This window comes from Pleurodeles waltl, chromosome 5, assembly GCF_031143425.1.
Source record: "Pleurodeles waltl isolate 20211129_DDA chromosome 5, aPleWal1.hap1.20221129, whole genome shotgun sequence".
Lineage (NCBI taxonomy): Eukaryota > Metazoa > Chordata > Amphibia > Caudata > Salamandridae > Pleurodeles > Pleurodeles waltl.
The window spans coordinates 1,252,594,696-1,252,609,533 of NC_090444.1; the positions used below are offsets into that span (position 1 = coordinate 1,252,594,696).

The 14,838-nt window shown below is 43.9% G+C and overlaps 1 protein-coding gene across 1 annotated transcript in view; it reads left to right on the plus strand.

The window, feature by feature from the left end:
• ANKRD6 (ankyrin repeat domain 6) overlaps nt 1-14,838 on the plus strand; it is a 751,904-nt gene that overhangs the window by 290,005 nt on the left and 447,061 nt on the right. Inside the window, exon 2 of the mRNA XM_069235495.1 lies at nt 14,427-14,496. The gene's annotated coding sequence lies outside the window, so the exon portion shown is untranslated. The remainder of the gene's footprint in view (nt 1-14,426; nt 14,497-14,838) is intronic.

The following is a 14,838-nucleotide window of genomic DNA, read 5'->3' on the forward strand; positions in this document are numbered from 1 at the left end:
CAAGCTACAATCCTTGAATGATCTGATAAAGAGGGCTCAAACCCACTCATACACTGAGCAGGTGACATGTCAGTGCTCCATCACAGGCGATAACTCACAAAGATCCCTGGATATCCTAAACGACATCTTGAAAGAGGTAAAAATCCAGACCCTTAGAACCAAAGAGCATCTTAGTAGTAGGCAAGAAGATTCCCAAAAACCTAACGTAGAAGGATAACCCACAAAACGCAAAGATATCCCATGAGGAAAGCAATAATATCAAGGATATTCACTTATCCGGACAGGGAATGTCTCAGAGCAACACAGAGGGCAGATCATGCCTTAGTACACAAGAAATGGGACCCCCCACGGGTGGATCAAAAGACTTAATTCCCAACAATTCAATAGTGGAGGAATCATCCCTCACAAAACGAGAAAAGAAACGAAAAAGGAAGGCATGGAAAAAAAACAAAGGGGGTCCAGCAAAGCTGTATATGGAAATCGTTTGCTAAATCAAATGGCATGCAGTCCAAGGAATCAGAAAGCACTGAAAACAGAAACAAGATCTGCCAATCTAGACAGATCAGGGCAGAACGGCCAGCCAGCGAGGACAATTCTATGGGCGAACCAAGTGCTTTTGTTAATCAATCAACATCACAGCAACAGTCTCCGAAAAAACCCAGTTCCAGCAACAAGCAGGGTAGCAGCCTTTTGCACGGTGAGATGGCCTCAAGCGAATTCCAGGGAAATAGAACAATCATGAGGCAGTGCCCAGAACAGGGAACTCAGCGGTTTACTGACAGGCAGGAAACTGGCAAACCCTGGGAACATAACCCTCAATGCATAAGCTCCGCACACAACATGACCGTAACAAATCAACCTGCAGGCAACAACAAACAGATTCTAGATCATGGTTACCATCCTTGGTCAGATGATTGCACAAACAGCGCGGTACAAAAAAGAATCCGAGGATACCAGATAACGCAGGACAATACGGCCTCAGAGAAAAATAAATTACTTTTCATTCCTTGCTATAATTCGAAGGGGGCTTTTGACATTCTAAATAGAGGCACCATACTGAAGTTAATAAATGTGATTTTGCCCCTGGCTCACATTTCAACAACAGAATTGATGACTGTGGAGTTCACTCCACATCCAAACAATAAAGATAAAGAGGCAACGCTGACATCCTGGGCCACGTCGGCCATTATTGACCAAATTCTAGTACATCAAGATACGTTTAGCGCATGGGGCATCATCCTGAAAAAACTAGAACTGCCCAGATACCCTAACCTTCTGGTACTGCAACAAAAGAAGGGCGGCTCAATCTTAAAAGGGGCTGTGGGAGTAGAAACCTCCCCAAGCAGTTGGGACCACATACCAATTGTAAAGCACCAAAGCATGCTCCATCCTGGCATGCACCAACAGATGTTTATTGGTACTCCCTCAACAGTCAAACAGGCTGAAGGCCAAATTTAAATGACAACAATCACAAATGGCCCTGACGAAAACCCAAAATATATCCATATTTTCTCCTGGAACACTCACGGTTTAAAAAATCTGGTTACCGACAGGGCGGCTCTGAGTTTCCTTCAGCAGTTTGAAATAGTCATGTTGCAGGAAACATGGTGCATGGAGCCGATACAAATTTCGGGTTATTCTGGGATAGACGTCTCTGCAAAACAACCTCAAAAACATGGACACCCCAAGGGGGGCCTCACAACGTATTGCTCAACAAAAATCAACTGGGTGATCAAACAGATCGACCTGGGAATTGACTGGCTGCTACCAATAAAATTGGAACATCGGGCGCCATCAGGCAACAATAGAACTTTACTATTGATCAACGTATACGTACACCCTAACAAAACCCAAAACAGTGGAAACATTGAAACATTGACCAGTATTCTAAAAATGCTGCAGAAACAAAACAAGGACGCAATCCTCATTTTGTCTGGCGATTTCAACCTTGATTTGAGAAAAGGCAGCACAAAATACCCTAACAGAACATGCACATATATAAAGTTTGAAACCCTGGGTTTGCGCTGCCTGACGCCTCTCCCTGAGGACGCCTCATCCGCACAAGTAACCTTTTCAAGTGGCCCAAAAAAATCCAACATCGACTTTACATTAATAAACGAAACCGCACTGCCACTGGTCTCAGCATATAGGATCCAACAACGCACAGAGAGCGATCACTTTCCACAACTTATTAAGATCCGGAATGAATGGAATCGGCTACCCACCGCCAATATCCTAATTTCAGCCCCAGTGACTTATGATACAAACAAACTGAAATGGAAGGGGCCGGGCCTTGACAAAGTAATGGAAGAAGTGTACCCCAGTGCAGGCACAACTAAAGAGCTCAAAGAATCACTAAGAGTGCAGGAACTAGAAGACCACCCCCAAGGAGAACGAGTGATCGCTTGGATATACTTGTGTGATTCTTTAATAAATACATTTTCCATCAAAAAACGTCTCCCAATTTCAGTCATAGAGTCAAAAAACAAAGTCAAGAGTCGCAAAGGAGAAAAATCAAGTCTCTAGAGAATCAAAAAAAGTCCTAAAGGACGTACACTGGAGGAGGAAATCTGATGACACAAGGCTTTCTGAATTAAGAGCCAAATATAAGAAAAACTGCTGGATGGCAAAACAGAGTTATCACGAGGATCTGTGGACCAAACTGCTTATGTCCAACAAACAAAAAAGGTCTGGGAATTAATAAACTGACTAACTAAGGGAAAAAATCGACACACAAATGCAGGTTTCGATGCAGCCACATGGGAAGCCCACGTACAGACAATGTTCTCACTCCCAGAGCACCATGTGAAGGAGGAGGCCTCACAGATAGCCAATGACTTAAGCAAGAATAATTTTGGCTTCAGAGTGACAACGCAAACAGACTTATCTCTAAACAGAAATGAAGGAAAGCACGCACTAATGTCCATTGACATAGAAATGCTAAGGGGCATCTGGCCAGAACGGTATTCCGAACGCCTTGTTTAGAGGAGACCCTTCATTCTGGGCATATTATTTGGCGTTGCTTTTTAATGATCTCCGAGGCACTACGGGTCTCCCAGATGCATGGAAAGGCAGCATTATTCACCCTATATATAAAGCAGGTAACCCCGCAAATCCTTCAAACTACAGGCTAATAGCATTGATAGGCGTGGAAGCAAAACTCTACGCATCCTGCCTACTGCAACAACTAGCAGAATGGATTCATGACAGACAATTAATTCCACAATGCCAGACAGGTTTCAGAGCTGGTATGGGTGCTTCCACCAACCTGGCAACCCTGGCCCTGCTGGGAAACAAAGCCAGGCTTAAGAAAAAAAGGCTACTTGCATGCTTTATTGATCTAAAGGAAGCTTTAGATTGCATACCAAGAACCCGCCTATGAGAGAAACTGAAGGGTGGGGCTTACCATGCAGCCTTCTTGGCGCAATGATGGACTTGTACACAGGTACTTGGGCGCAAGTAAAAATTGGAGAGGGCAGCCACCTCACCAACAGAACATTAAGAGCAAAAGGACTTAAACAAGGGTGTGTATTGGCTCCCACGCTGTTCAACTTATATCTTGCAGACCTAGCCGAGGCTCTAGCTCCCGTAAATAGCCACCCGCCAGTATTGGCCAAGAAAGGAATTGCATGGCTACAGTACGCAGATTACATAGTTTTACTCAGCCAAACATCTGTTGGGCTACAGCATAGCATTGATGCATTTTATACATACATAACAATGCAAGGCCTAGAATTGAATTTGAGTAAAACTAAGGTTGTCCGCCTAGTTGACAGGTAGTTTAAATCTGCTTCATGGTTCATAAACGGATCCCGGGTGGAGGTTGCACCCACATATAAGTACTTGGGATTCACTATGGACCGCTTCCTGACTTTCAAGCCGCAGCTTGCTGTCACTCAAGCAAAAGCCCTCTCATTGACCTATGGTTTTAAAGTTCTAAAACAAAAACTGAGCTGCCCTTCATACACTCACCTGCTTTCTGTCATGGCAGAGCGGCTAATGCCCACCATCACTTATGGCGCCGAAATCATGCTGGGGAAGGAGGCAGTTTTTTCCAATCAAGTCCAGACGAAGGCCTACAAAACAGTTTTTCGGATACCACGACCAGCATCTCCAGCTCAGGTTCGTTTAGAATTAGGTCTAAAAAACTATGAATTTCAGAGTAGATGTGCCTTCATTAAACAATGCTGGAGGATGCGTGCAGCCGAGACTGGTACTCTAAACAACCTATGTTGGATGGAAATTTAGGAGCAACAGCGTCACAATGATAAAGGCACCTGGGGTCATCACTTAAATAACTGCATTAAAGCACTAGGTTTGTTAGAAGCCTGGGACCGGAACCCAGACAAAAAGGAGTTTTTTCGGAAGGCAAACGATGTCACTAAGAAGAAATCTTTAAATTCTGCCAAACAAAAACTGACAAGCAGACAGCACGCCTGGACTATAATAACATCATACAAAACTTTACGGGCACAGGAATATCTAGCAGCAACCTTCAACCAGTCGCTGAAACATCGGTTCATGCTTTTCCCGCTTTGGGTTGATGGAAACAAAGGATATCGTCCCTTCATGGAGACAGCAGGATCTGACACATTCCTGTCGACTGTGTGGGTACAGACAAGAGTCATGAGAACACATTTTTTGTGTGTGCCCGGCTTTGCTAGGCCACAGGACATTATGGGCCTGATTCTAACTTTGGAGGACGGTGTTAAACCGTCCCAAAAGTGGCGGATATACCACCTACCGTATTACGAGTTCCATAGGATATAATGGACTCGTAATACGGTAGGTGGTATATCCGCCACTTTTGGGACGGTTTAACACCGTCCTCCAAAGTTAGAATCAGGCCCTATATCTGAAAAACAAATTAAGACACTGAACATACGCTCATGCAGACCGGCCATTATAAGCTGGCTTAGCCACTTCACTCCAATCCACCCCACTTCAGTCCGATCCATCCCACTTCAATCCACTCCAACCCACCCCACTCTAATCCATCTCATCCAATTCCAGTCCAGCCCACCCTCCAATACAACCATCACCAATCCACTTCACTCCAGTCAAGTCCCCTGCTGCGCAATCCACCTTACTCCAATCCACCCACACCACCACAATCTATCGCACTCCAATACAGTCCACTTTAATCCACCCCACACCAGTCCAATCCACTACAATCCCATCCAACCAATTCCAATCCAGCCCACCCCAATCTGCTGCAGCCCAGTCCACCCCAATCCACTCCTGTCCAGTTCACCCCACTCCAATCACCGCAGCTTTTTCCAGTCTACCCCAATCCACCCTGTCCCAATCCAACCCACCCCACCTTTATCCAATCCACCCAATTCCTATCCACCACACTCAATCCAGTCCACCACATGTAATCCAATCCACCCCACTCCCTTTTATCCACCCATCCTAATCACCCCACCCTAATCCAGCCCACTCCCCCTTTATCCACCTATCCTAATAACCCCACCCTAATCCACCTCACTCCAATCCACCCCACCCCAATCTAATCCACCCCAATTCGATCCACCCCCTCCAACCCACGCCACTCTAGTCCAGTCCACCCAACGCCTCCCCTATCCAGTCCACAACCCTTCAGTCATTTCACCCCCTCCAGTCTGCCTCACCCCACCCAAATCCACCCACCCCACACCACCCTATTTCAATCCAGCCCACCCCACTCCATTCCACCCCACTCTACCCCAATCCAGACCAGGCCACCCCAACCCATCCCATCCCAGTTCAGTCCACTGTACTCTGATCCAATCCATCCAGCCTAGCCCACTCCAATCCACCCACCCACTCCAATCCAATCCATCCCACGCCAATCCCATCCACCCCTTCCCAGTTCACTCCACCACACTTCAAACCAACCACCCCACCCCATCTCAATGCTATCAAACTCACTCCAATCCACTCCACTTAAATCCACCCCAATCCAACACACCCCACTCCAATCTAATCCATGCCTCCCCAATGCAATCCAATCCCTCCCACTGCAACCCATCATACCCAAATTCAACCCACCCCACCCCATTTCAGTTCAGTCCTCTCCAATCCACCCCACTCCATCCCACCCCACTCCAAATCACCCCACTTACTCCAGTCTACCCCACTCTACTCCAACCTACCCCACCCTATCCCAGTCTTGTCCAGTTCCCCCACCCACTACATCTCAGTTCAGTCCACCCCACTCCAATCCAGTCCATCCAGCCCACCCACTCCAATCCAGTCCACCCCACTTCAATTTGATCAACCACACCTTAGTGCATTCCACCCACTCCTATCCACCCCACTGCAATCCAGTCTGTCCCTCTGCAGCTCACCACACCCCAATTCAATCCACACCACCTCACTTCAGTCCACTCCTCCCACCCCACTTCAACCCACACCACTCACTCCAGTCCACCTCACTCTATCCCAATCCAATCCACCCCACCTCACCCCTTCCCAGTTCAGTCCACCACACCCACTCCAATTCAATTCATCCCGACAAAACACATTGCAAAGCCAATACTCAGGTGTAGGCGAGACCTGTTGGCTTTGCCAATGCTTGGTGGTACAGTCCACAATATAGACTGCAATACGGTTTTGCCTACCAGGCAGCTAAAAGCTGTTTGGGAGGCCTGACATAAAAAGAAGTGCCATGGTGCAGAGAATGAAAACAAAGGCCCCATTCCCTAAGTTGTATAACTGAATGACTACCCCTGCATGCCCTACAGGTGTAAAGCTATATGAAGCACAACACTGTGCTGCATGTTTTGAGACTCGCCACAAGTAGATAGATCTCACCTCCTCGCTGTGAAACTTGCCTTCATCTGGCAGAACATAGGATTTTAACAAGTCTCACAGGTAGAAGAAGAATCAAGTAATATTCTTGGAAGGACTTCCGTACATGATATTGTACTTAGACTACATTGGCCAACTTGAGTCTAGGTCCTATAATGGCTATGTCTAAAGATAAAAGGGAAAATCCCTGGAATAGGCATGGCGAGAAAACAAAAGCAGCTGGAGTGTGTCGGGATGGGCTGGACTAGGTACTAAAGGCAGCACTGGCAAAAAAAATCATTTTATTTTAAGATATATATATATATATATATATATATATATATATATATATATATATATATATATCACAGTTGAGCACATGGGTCCTTCTCCAGGAGGATTTCAGGAAACCTCCTCTTAGGAACTTATTTTTTATGCGGCCAAACGATCCATTTCACATCACAGTTGTCCAGCTATTTTTGGCTAATGCCCTACAGTGTGTGCAGACATCGCTGGTTCCTGTGGTCGCGTTTCCTTGATACGGTCCTGATGAGGCCTAGGTGTTGTGGCGCTCCTGCTGAGGGCATCTATGGATGTTGCAGCTTGAACATTTTGTTTGTTAGATGAAACCTTTGCCTATCCATCACAAGTTACCCATCGAAGATAGGCCCAGCACATACTAGACAGGCTTTCCACTCTGTCCCATTCTTTCCTGAGATGAAATGCGGATAGGAGGCCAGGAAAAAGATTGCGTTTAAAAGCGTGACCCAGTCAGTTTAGGGTTGAGCACTGGGGGCAAAAGACGTATCCTAAAAGCTTTCTTTTTTTCAAACGCAAGTGCATTGGCTTTGGATTTCGATTTGGAGTGCTGTGGGCAATATTAAGAGTGGTTGGCTAAAGAGAGAAAGGGACATAGCACAGCAGCTTCTTTTGTTTTCCACAGTGGTAATTGTCACACATTTCAGGGTGCTGACTACGTTGTTTTAATTAATAAAGCAAATAAGGATAAACCTGTTGACTTTAGACTTTAGTGTGCACAAACGTCTAGGGGGTAAATATTTCAGTTTAGTCAGGGGCACCAGTACGGCTCGATAAACAGAAAGAGAAGCACTTTCGAGCAAAATGTCCGTACCAAGATGGGTGCTTGGATGGAAAGTTTGCGGCAGAGCAACTCCAGGTCAACAGTGCCTGAATCAAAATAAGCATTGTCTAACATTGCTGCAGCCTGGAAAAATTCCTCCCTCCACAGCTGTCTGCCTTTCCTGTTTGGTTTGCTGGGTAGCAGTGTCTAATCTGAACTGGTGGTTGCATGTTTATGGACTAACACTTATCCTAAACAGGCTTCGATCTGGAGCAAAAGAGAGAAGCACAAACGGGGGGGAAGAAGGATGAAGAGAGAGACAGAAAAACAGTGACAAACAGAGAAAGCAGGGATGAAAAAGATCCTGCAAGATTGAGATAAAGAACCAGGGATTGTCTGCTGTTGAATTAAAGAGGCATGAGGTGAAAACAAGACTACACAGCCTCTGTATTTAGCAACCTGACCTTCAACAACATTGGCTGCGTGCTTTTGAGCAAAACGTAGGGGTCCAATACTCATTGTTTTACAAATAAAGCTCTGCTGGGAAGTGCTGGCCTCATCTCTCAGTGACAAAATAAAGAGGAGGTATCAAGGTCAACTTTGTTTCCTGATACCGAGCCCATAGATTGCCAGTGGCAGTCCCTTAACAGAAATGCAAGTTTCATTGGTTCAAGTAGCTAAGATGAGTTAATGTTTTAAAACACTACGAACCTCTATTCCTTCCTATGTGATGTGATTAGACTACTTAAGGGGTAATTGCTGTGAACTGATTGCAGTAGACATAAGTCTTGGAGAAGTGTTTTAGTAGTTTAGATATCATCTAATTCTGTGGCCATCCTTCACTGCTGTGTAGAACAGTGCACTAGTACATACTAAACTTAACTAAGAATATTCCCCTAGAGCACAAAGTCCTAACTATTGTGTCTCTCCAGCAGCTGCTACTTCTTTCTTTCCTGCGAGGTTCTAGGAACCCAAGAAATGACACAAGCTCCCTTTTTCGCACTGCCCTACTTCTCACAATGGTATGTTTCCATGGTACTCTTTCTTCCCCCCCCTTAAGGAGGGCCAAACTTGCCATTATATCATTGTTGCTTGAACTCTCCTATTAGTTTGACATTGTTTTGAAAACTTAGCAACAACACAGAAAGTAACTCAGCCACATTACTTATTAGCAGTACGGGTTCTGCCTGCATTCATTCAATACCAGAAATATAATTCTGTGTTTATAGCTTTCATATTTATTTACTGAATTTTGTGTAGTGTGGCCCAGTCCTCAAGGCAGTTGGATCACTGTACAGCAAATATTGATTTATATGTATAATTAATACAATTTTTGAAGGTCCAAGGTGGTATACATTACAGCGCCACATGAACTGGACGAGAGATGATGGATCACAATAAAACACTAATTGTACAATATTGCAAAACAGGCTATCCTGACACTCCCATATAAAAAATTAAATTGGAACATCCGCTCTCAACGTGCAAGATGGCCTGATGTCCATTGACCTAAAGCCCTATGTCCTTTGGATGGGGTCTGCTCCCAACAAGGCTTGTTTGATAGTCTTTTTCTTTCAGGTTTTAGGCCTCTATAGATGCACTTCTCTTGTTTCTAGCAACATAACTACCCCCAGTGGTCTTGTGCTTCCTTACCGGGTAGACAGGTGTGTTTAAAGGGACTGTTTTGGGGGTTAATATATGTTAATATGTTTAATTTGGCATCTGGACACAAGAGGAAGCCACGTTATCCTATTGCGGACTGGTGAAATATCTTCCCTATACCTTGTTTCTGCCACTGTCCTTGTAACTGCATGGAGGACTTATTTGTATGGTGCCAACCTTGACGTGGGTAGACCAAATAGGCATGGGTTACTATAATCAGTGTTACTGTGGGCCAGATCTTGAACTGCTGTTTTGATGTCATTCCTCAGGATGAAAGGTTTCATTTTCCTTATCATTCTCCGTTGACATTGGGCACCCCCACCATGTTTTAAAGTGCTCATCAAGATGAAGGTGGTCGTGAAGGATGAAATCCAGAGATTTACCTTTTTGACAGTTGTTGGTGAGACACCAAGTAGTAAAGAGGAGGAAAGCCTTTTTTGAGTTGGCGAGTGATCATATCAGGAGGATTGCAACAGTATTTTAAAACCAGCCATTTTTCAGAGCTTTATCAAAAGTCCCACTACTGCAAATTAGGAGGATTGTGAAGTACAACTGAAGAGAGTCATTTGCCAAGAGAAACGTTGAAGGTTGGTGGCAACACATAAAATGAAAAACTACAGCATGCTCCATCCTTGATTAGCTACTTGATGTAGTTGGGATTTCTGCTAATAAGGCTCAATAGCTGTTAACGTACAGAACAAAAATACAGGGAAAATAGCGTGACATTGTGGCAGATGTCACTCTCCTACCTATAGTGTGCTTTTACAAAAAAGGATTCATTCTTTAAAATTGCTGCTTTGATATAATATGTCTTACATTTCTGTCTGTATTGGTTTCTCATTGATGATATTATTTTAATATGGTAGTAAATAGAGGTGGAATAAATATCTAGACTTAAAGGTTCACTTCATTATATTTAACACATTCATATTGAATTTGTTAAACGTTGATGCTGCAAGATGTTTAGGAGATCCCAGGTTGGCAGGGGTGCTCCAGGGATGTGATGCGAAAGTTCCCGTAGTCAGAGACTGGGAAGGAGGAGTTATTGGTGTCCTCTGGATTAAAATTTATAGTGTTTTGAAGTTTACCTGATTATTGCTCGGTATGCATGGTGTGGAATGTACCAAGTGTGGTGCAGTGTGAAATGTGGAATGGTGAGCATAAATGCGGAATGGGAAGCAGAGAGCAGATGCACTAGGTAATGATGGTTGCAGGTCGTCAATCAAGAGTTTTTGTGTGGTACAGGCAAGCATATGGTGTATTTAAAGATCCTGCAGCTACCAGTTCTGGAAGGAGACCTGGGAGCCCTGATCTGTGGTGAACAATTCCCTGAAATTGCGGGATTTGTGGTTAAAGTATGAACAGCATACGCTTGTGGAGAAAATCCTAAATCAGACAGGGTCACTACAAGTATTCCCTGGATTGCTAAGGGTTGCTTTAAAGTTTTGGTGGAGGGTGGTGAAGAAAACTACCATCAATATGCTCTATGCCTCTGCTATCCCTTTGTTAGGACTCAGTGGGTCAATGCAGATACCTGACAGAGCTCACCTGGATCTGGAGGGGAAGCAGGATTCATTACAAGTGTTTTTCCCCCATAACTGAGCATTGATGTCCTGTGGAACTAAGATTCCAGACTCCAGATTGCCAGCCTCTCAATTCCTGACATCGCCCGCTGGTTCGGAACTTTTGAACAAAATGGAACAACATGCCCATTCAGCCGCAAATACACAAAGTAGGTCAGCTCCTTTTTACGCTGGTAAATAGTTTTAGGCATGTGTCCTGATTTTATAAATCTCTGTTAAACACAACAATATATAATTTAACACCGACCAGGTCAAATTGGAAAACTAATCTTGGTGGGAAGCTGGATTTAAGGTCCTTGAACACATTCACAAAATATCAAAGAATGTCAGGCTGAAATATCCACAGTTTCATTTTCTACACAAGAACTATATGACATCTATAGGCTAAACTTGATTCTGGGATTTGAGGTAATCAAGTGCTCACGGTGTGATCACCTTAATGCCGACTTCTTTCACATGGTGTTGAGCTGCATAGCTGCTTTCTGGGAGTCCCTGTCTAGATATTAACTTTGAACAGGGAAGGTTTGTGTGAACTTGCAGGCTGGCTGATGGGACTGTTTCTCATGTCAATATCATGGAGGGTGGAATTAGATTTGTGAATTTAGCATTAGCATTACCAAATAGAGTTATTGCAATATGCTGGAGGTCATCTTTCCCCCTTGCCTGGCGCAGTGGAGGGTAGATCTAATCAAATTTGCTAAAGGTGAGAACACTACCCTTCATGAGGAAGAAAAGAGTGATGCACACAGAAAATTAATTGCTATCATGGAATGAAATTCTAGCCTCTCAGAACCCAGATCTCACGGAAGGTTAGGAGAGACCCACTCTAATATTCCAGGTAAAAATCGAAATGGATAATGGAATCAAAATTGGTGCCGCCCCCATCCAGAAGAAAGTCAGTAGTCAAGACCTGTACCCCAACTTATTGATAGTCTGAACACATCTGTCTGAGTGGGTTTTTGTGTCTGATGTAATAGTTCATTTTAGAATTATTATTTGCATTAAATATAATCTGAGACCTGAATAGCTCGCCTAAGGATGAGACCTGCACCTCTGAATAAACAATGGAAGTCACTAAAGAAGACATATGACTCTCCATATATGATGTTCAAAGAGCAATGTATTTATGGTTCTCTGTGCAAAATGTGCATGGTAATGATATCCATAAATTCTTGTAATAATGAACGGAATCCTAAACAAAAAATGGCTGCCTGCTGACCCAGCCTGGCAACCCAGGCGGGGCAAGATCTACCATTGTTAGCAATTCTGTTTTACGATTAACATCTTAAATATTCAGTGCTCGCAGTGACAGGAAATCTATCAGAGCACACTGATACATGCTGATTGCAGCTTCTGTGGTCCTTAATGACCAATAGCTCATTCCATACAGTGACTATCGTCTCCAGCATTTGGTCAATCAGAACAGGCGCTGTCACCATACTACAATTCCCTGCATGTTATTTGAGCTAATCTCCCTTCTCCATGTTCTTGGCTGTATTACTCCAGTGTCCTTGCTAGAGTAACATCCTCACCATCTTCCTATCGGTAACTATTGTGGACATTTCCCCTTCGGCTCACTACACCCTCCTATTTTTCCACTTGGTTCAACGCACTGCAAAGCAGTTAGTAATGCTTGAATGTGTGCCAACCCCAAACACAATCTTCCTTGTCTTCTAGATATAGCTTCACGTAGCTAATACATCTCGAGGTATCCTCGGTACTTCATGACTCCTGTCTAAACAAAGGAACCTCCTTCCAGGCCAGGGCAGCATGTGCCTCTGCACGCTGACGACACTGCATTTTTCACTTTGTTTGCAGACTCTCGACAACTGCAAATACAGACGCCTCTAATCGATAAGAAACTAATTGTGGTTCTTTGTTTCGGCCACAATGGGTGTTGACAGAGTCCACAGGTACTGAGCCAATGATATATACTTATCTGTTTCTATGTTGTGCTGATGTGGCTGACCATGACATCAGATCCCCCTCCTAAAAGAGCATGACCTCACAAAATAACAATAGTTTGGCTTTCCTGCATCGGATACAAGTTCAAAATACATCTTCAGCTGTGAATGTGGAGTGGCATTTACAAGCTGGCCACAAGATTTAGCGTTTACCTAGATTGGTGACTGGGCAACAGATTCATCATATTTAATCCTGCTCAGCTCCAAGGAGGGAAAGGCCCATTGTGGAAGGGTCTGTAGAAATGCAGGAAGCCTTTAGCGCACCTTGATGGGATTCCACGGGTTGAGAGGCAGTGGCTGACCCCCTTCTATCCTAAAATGTGGTACCAGGCCATCTTGTATGACCCTTTCGCACCCAATGAAATGAAGAAGTTAGCTATTTTTAAATCTGTAGTGCAGCTGGGGGAAGTCTGCTAAACAGTGGAACGAGATCTACAAAAAGATCCATTAATCCCACTCCCATGGTTTGCCATTTATTTTCGCTCTTTCTTTACTTTTTTTATTTTGTGACGCGATTTAGAGTTTCTTCAAATGTGGTTCAGGAAATGGATTCCATCAAAGAACCTTGTGTAAAATTATGTATTTCAGAGAAATAAGGACATTTGAGTAAGTCAAAATCGTTTTGTTTCCAGTTCGCCCAAGTCCAACAGCTGACACTTCGGTGTAGTTAATGTTCCTTAATTGGTAAACTCATCTGTGCTTTTTTGGCCTTGGCATTATGAAGTATAATCGAGGTCTCTGGAATTATGTGATTCAGTGGCACATTGCTTTCCGCATAACTATGGAATAACCACATATGCCAATTGTTTCTAGCTCAAGCAGATTAAATCCTACTAAAAACACAGGCATCAGCAAGGCAATAGGTGTCACATTTGGGACCTATTGGTTTTGCCAATGGTTTTAGCCATGCTGCACATTCATACAAATCCACAACAGCAAGACGCTTCCCATGTAGGCGACTTTACCGACACACACTCATCGATCCATAGCACTTCCACAAATCAGCGTGCTTCTGCCTGCTAATGTGCATTCTCAGGGCTATAGAAGACTATACGTGCAACTGGTTTAATTTCCAATAATATTAATCCTTCTAAAATAAAGGATGCTGAAGACGGGTTTATTCAGAGCAGCTTATGGATGGGGAGCAAACTGATTTCCACTCACATTGATTACGTAATGGAAGTATAAGGAAAGGTCAGACTGGAGTGAACACTCTGCACCTAGAAGCAGCCTGAGAGATGTGTTTGTGTGATTAATAAAATTGTCATCCCATAACAAAGTCACATTTGTATGCTTCCCGACTTGTGTGTGTATGTTGTAGTTTATCGTGGCATTACATATTTCCTGTGTTTCCTTTTGCAGGAGAGATGCTCAAGTTAAATCGGCATACCTTCTACCAGTTTGAAATAGGAAACGTTTCAGGACTTTGCAGGTTTGTGAATAGTGATCTCTTATGATCTAATACATCTTAAATAAAATGATTTGTATATTTGTAACAGATTTTCGTGGGTTTTAAACAGTTTGAAAGCATTTTGTTTGATTTTGTTCTTTGTTAATGGGGCCACCCTACCGTACCACTTCATGTTCCTTTCCCATTCTTTTGTACTGACCCTCGAGTGTTTCTTTTTTGTTTCTTTGGTGAATAGCGGGTATCCCTCGGCCATTGCCCTGCTTTCATTTTCCTGTCTTTCCCTTACCTCCCCCCAACCCCTTATCCTTCCACTGCTGTCTAACGTGAGAGTAAAGACAGAACCGTAGACGGAGTGACGGTGGT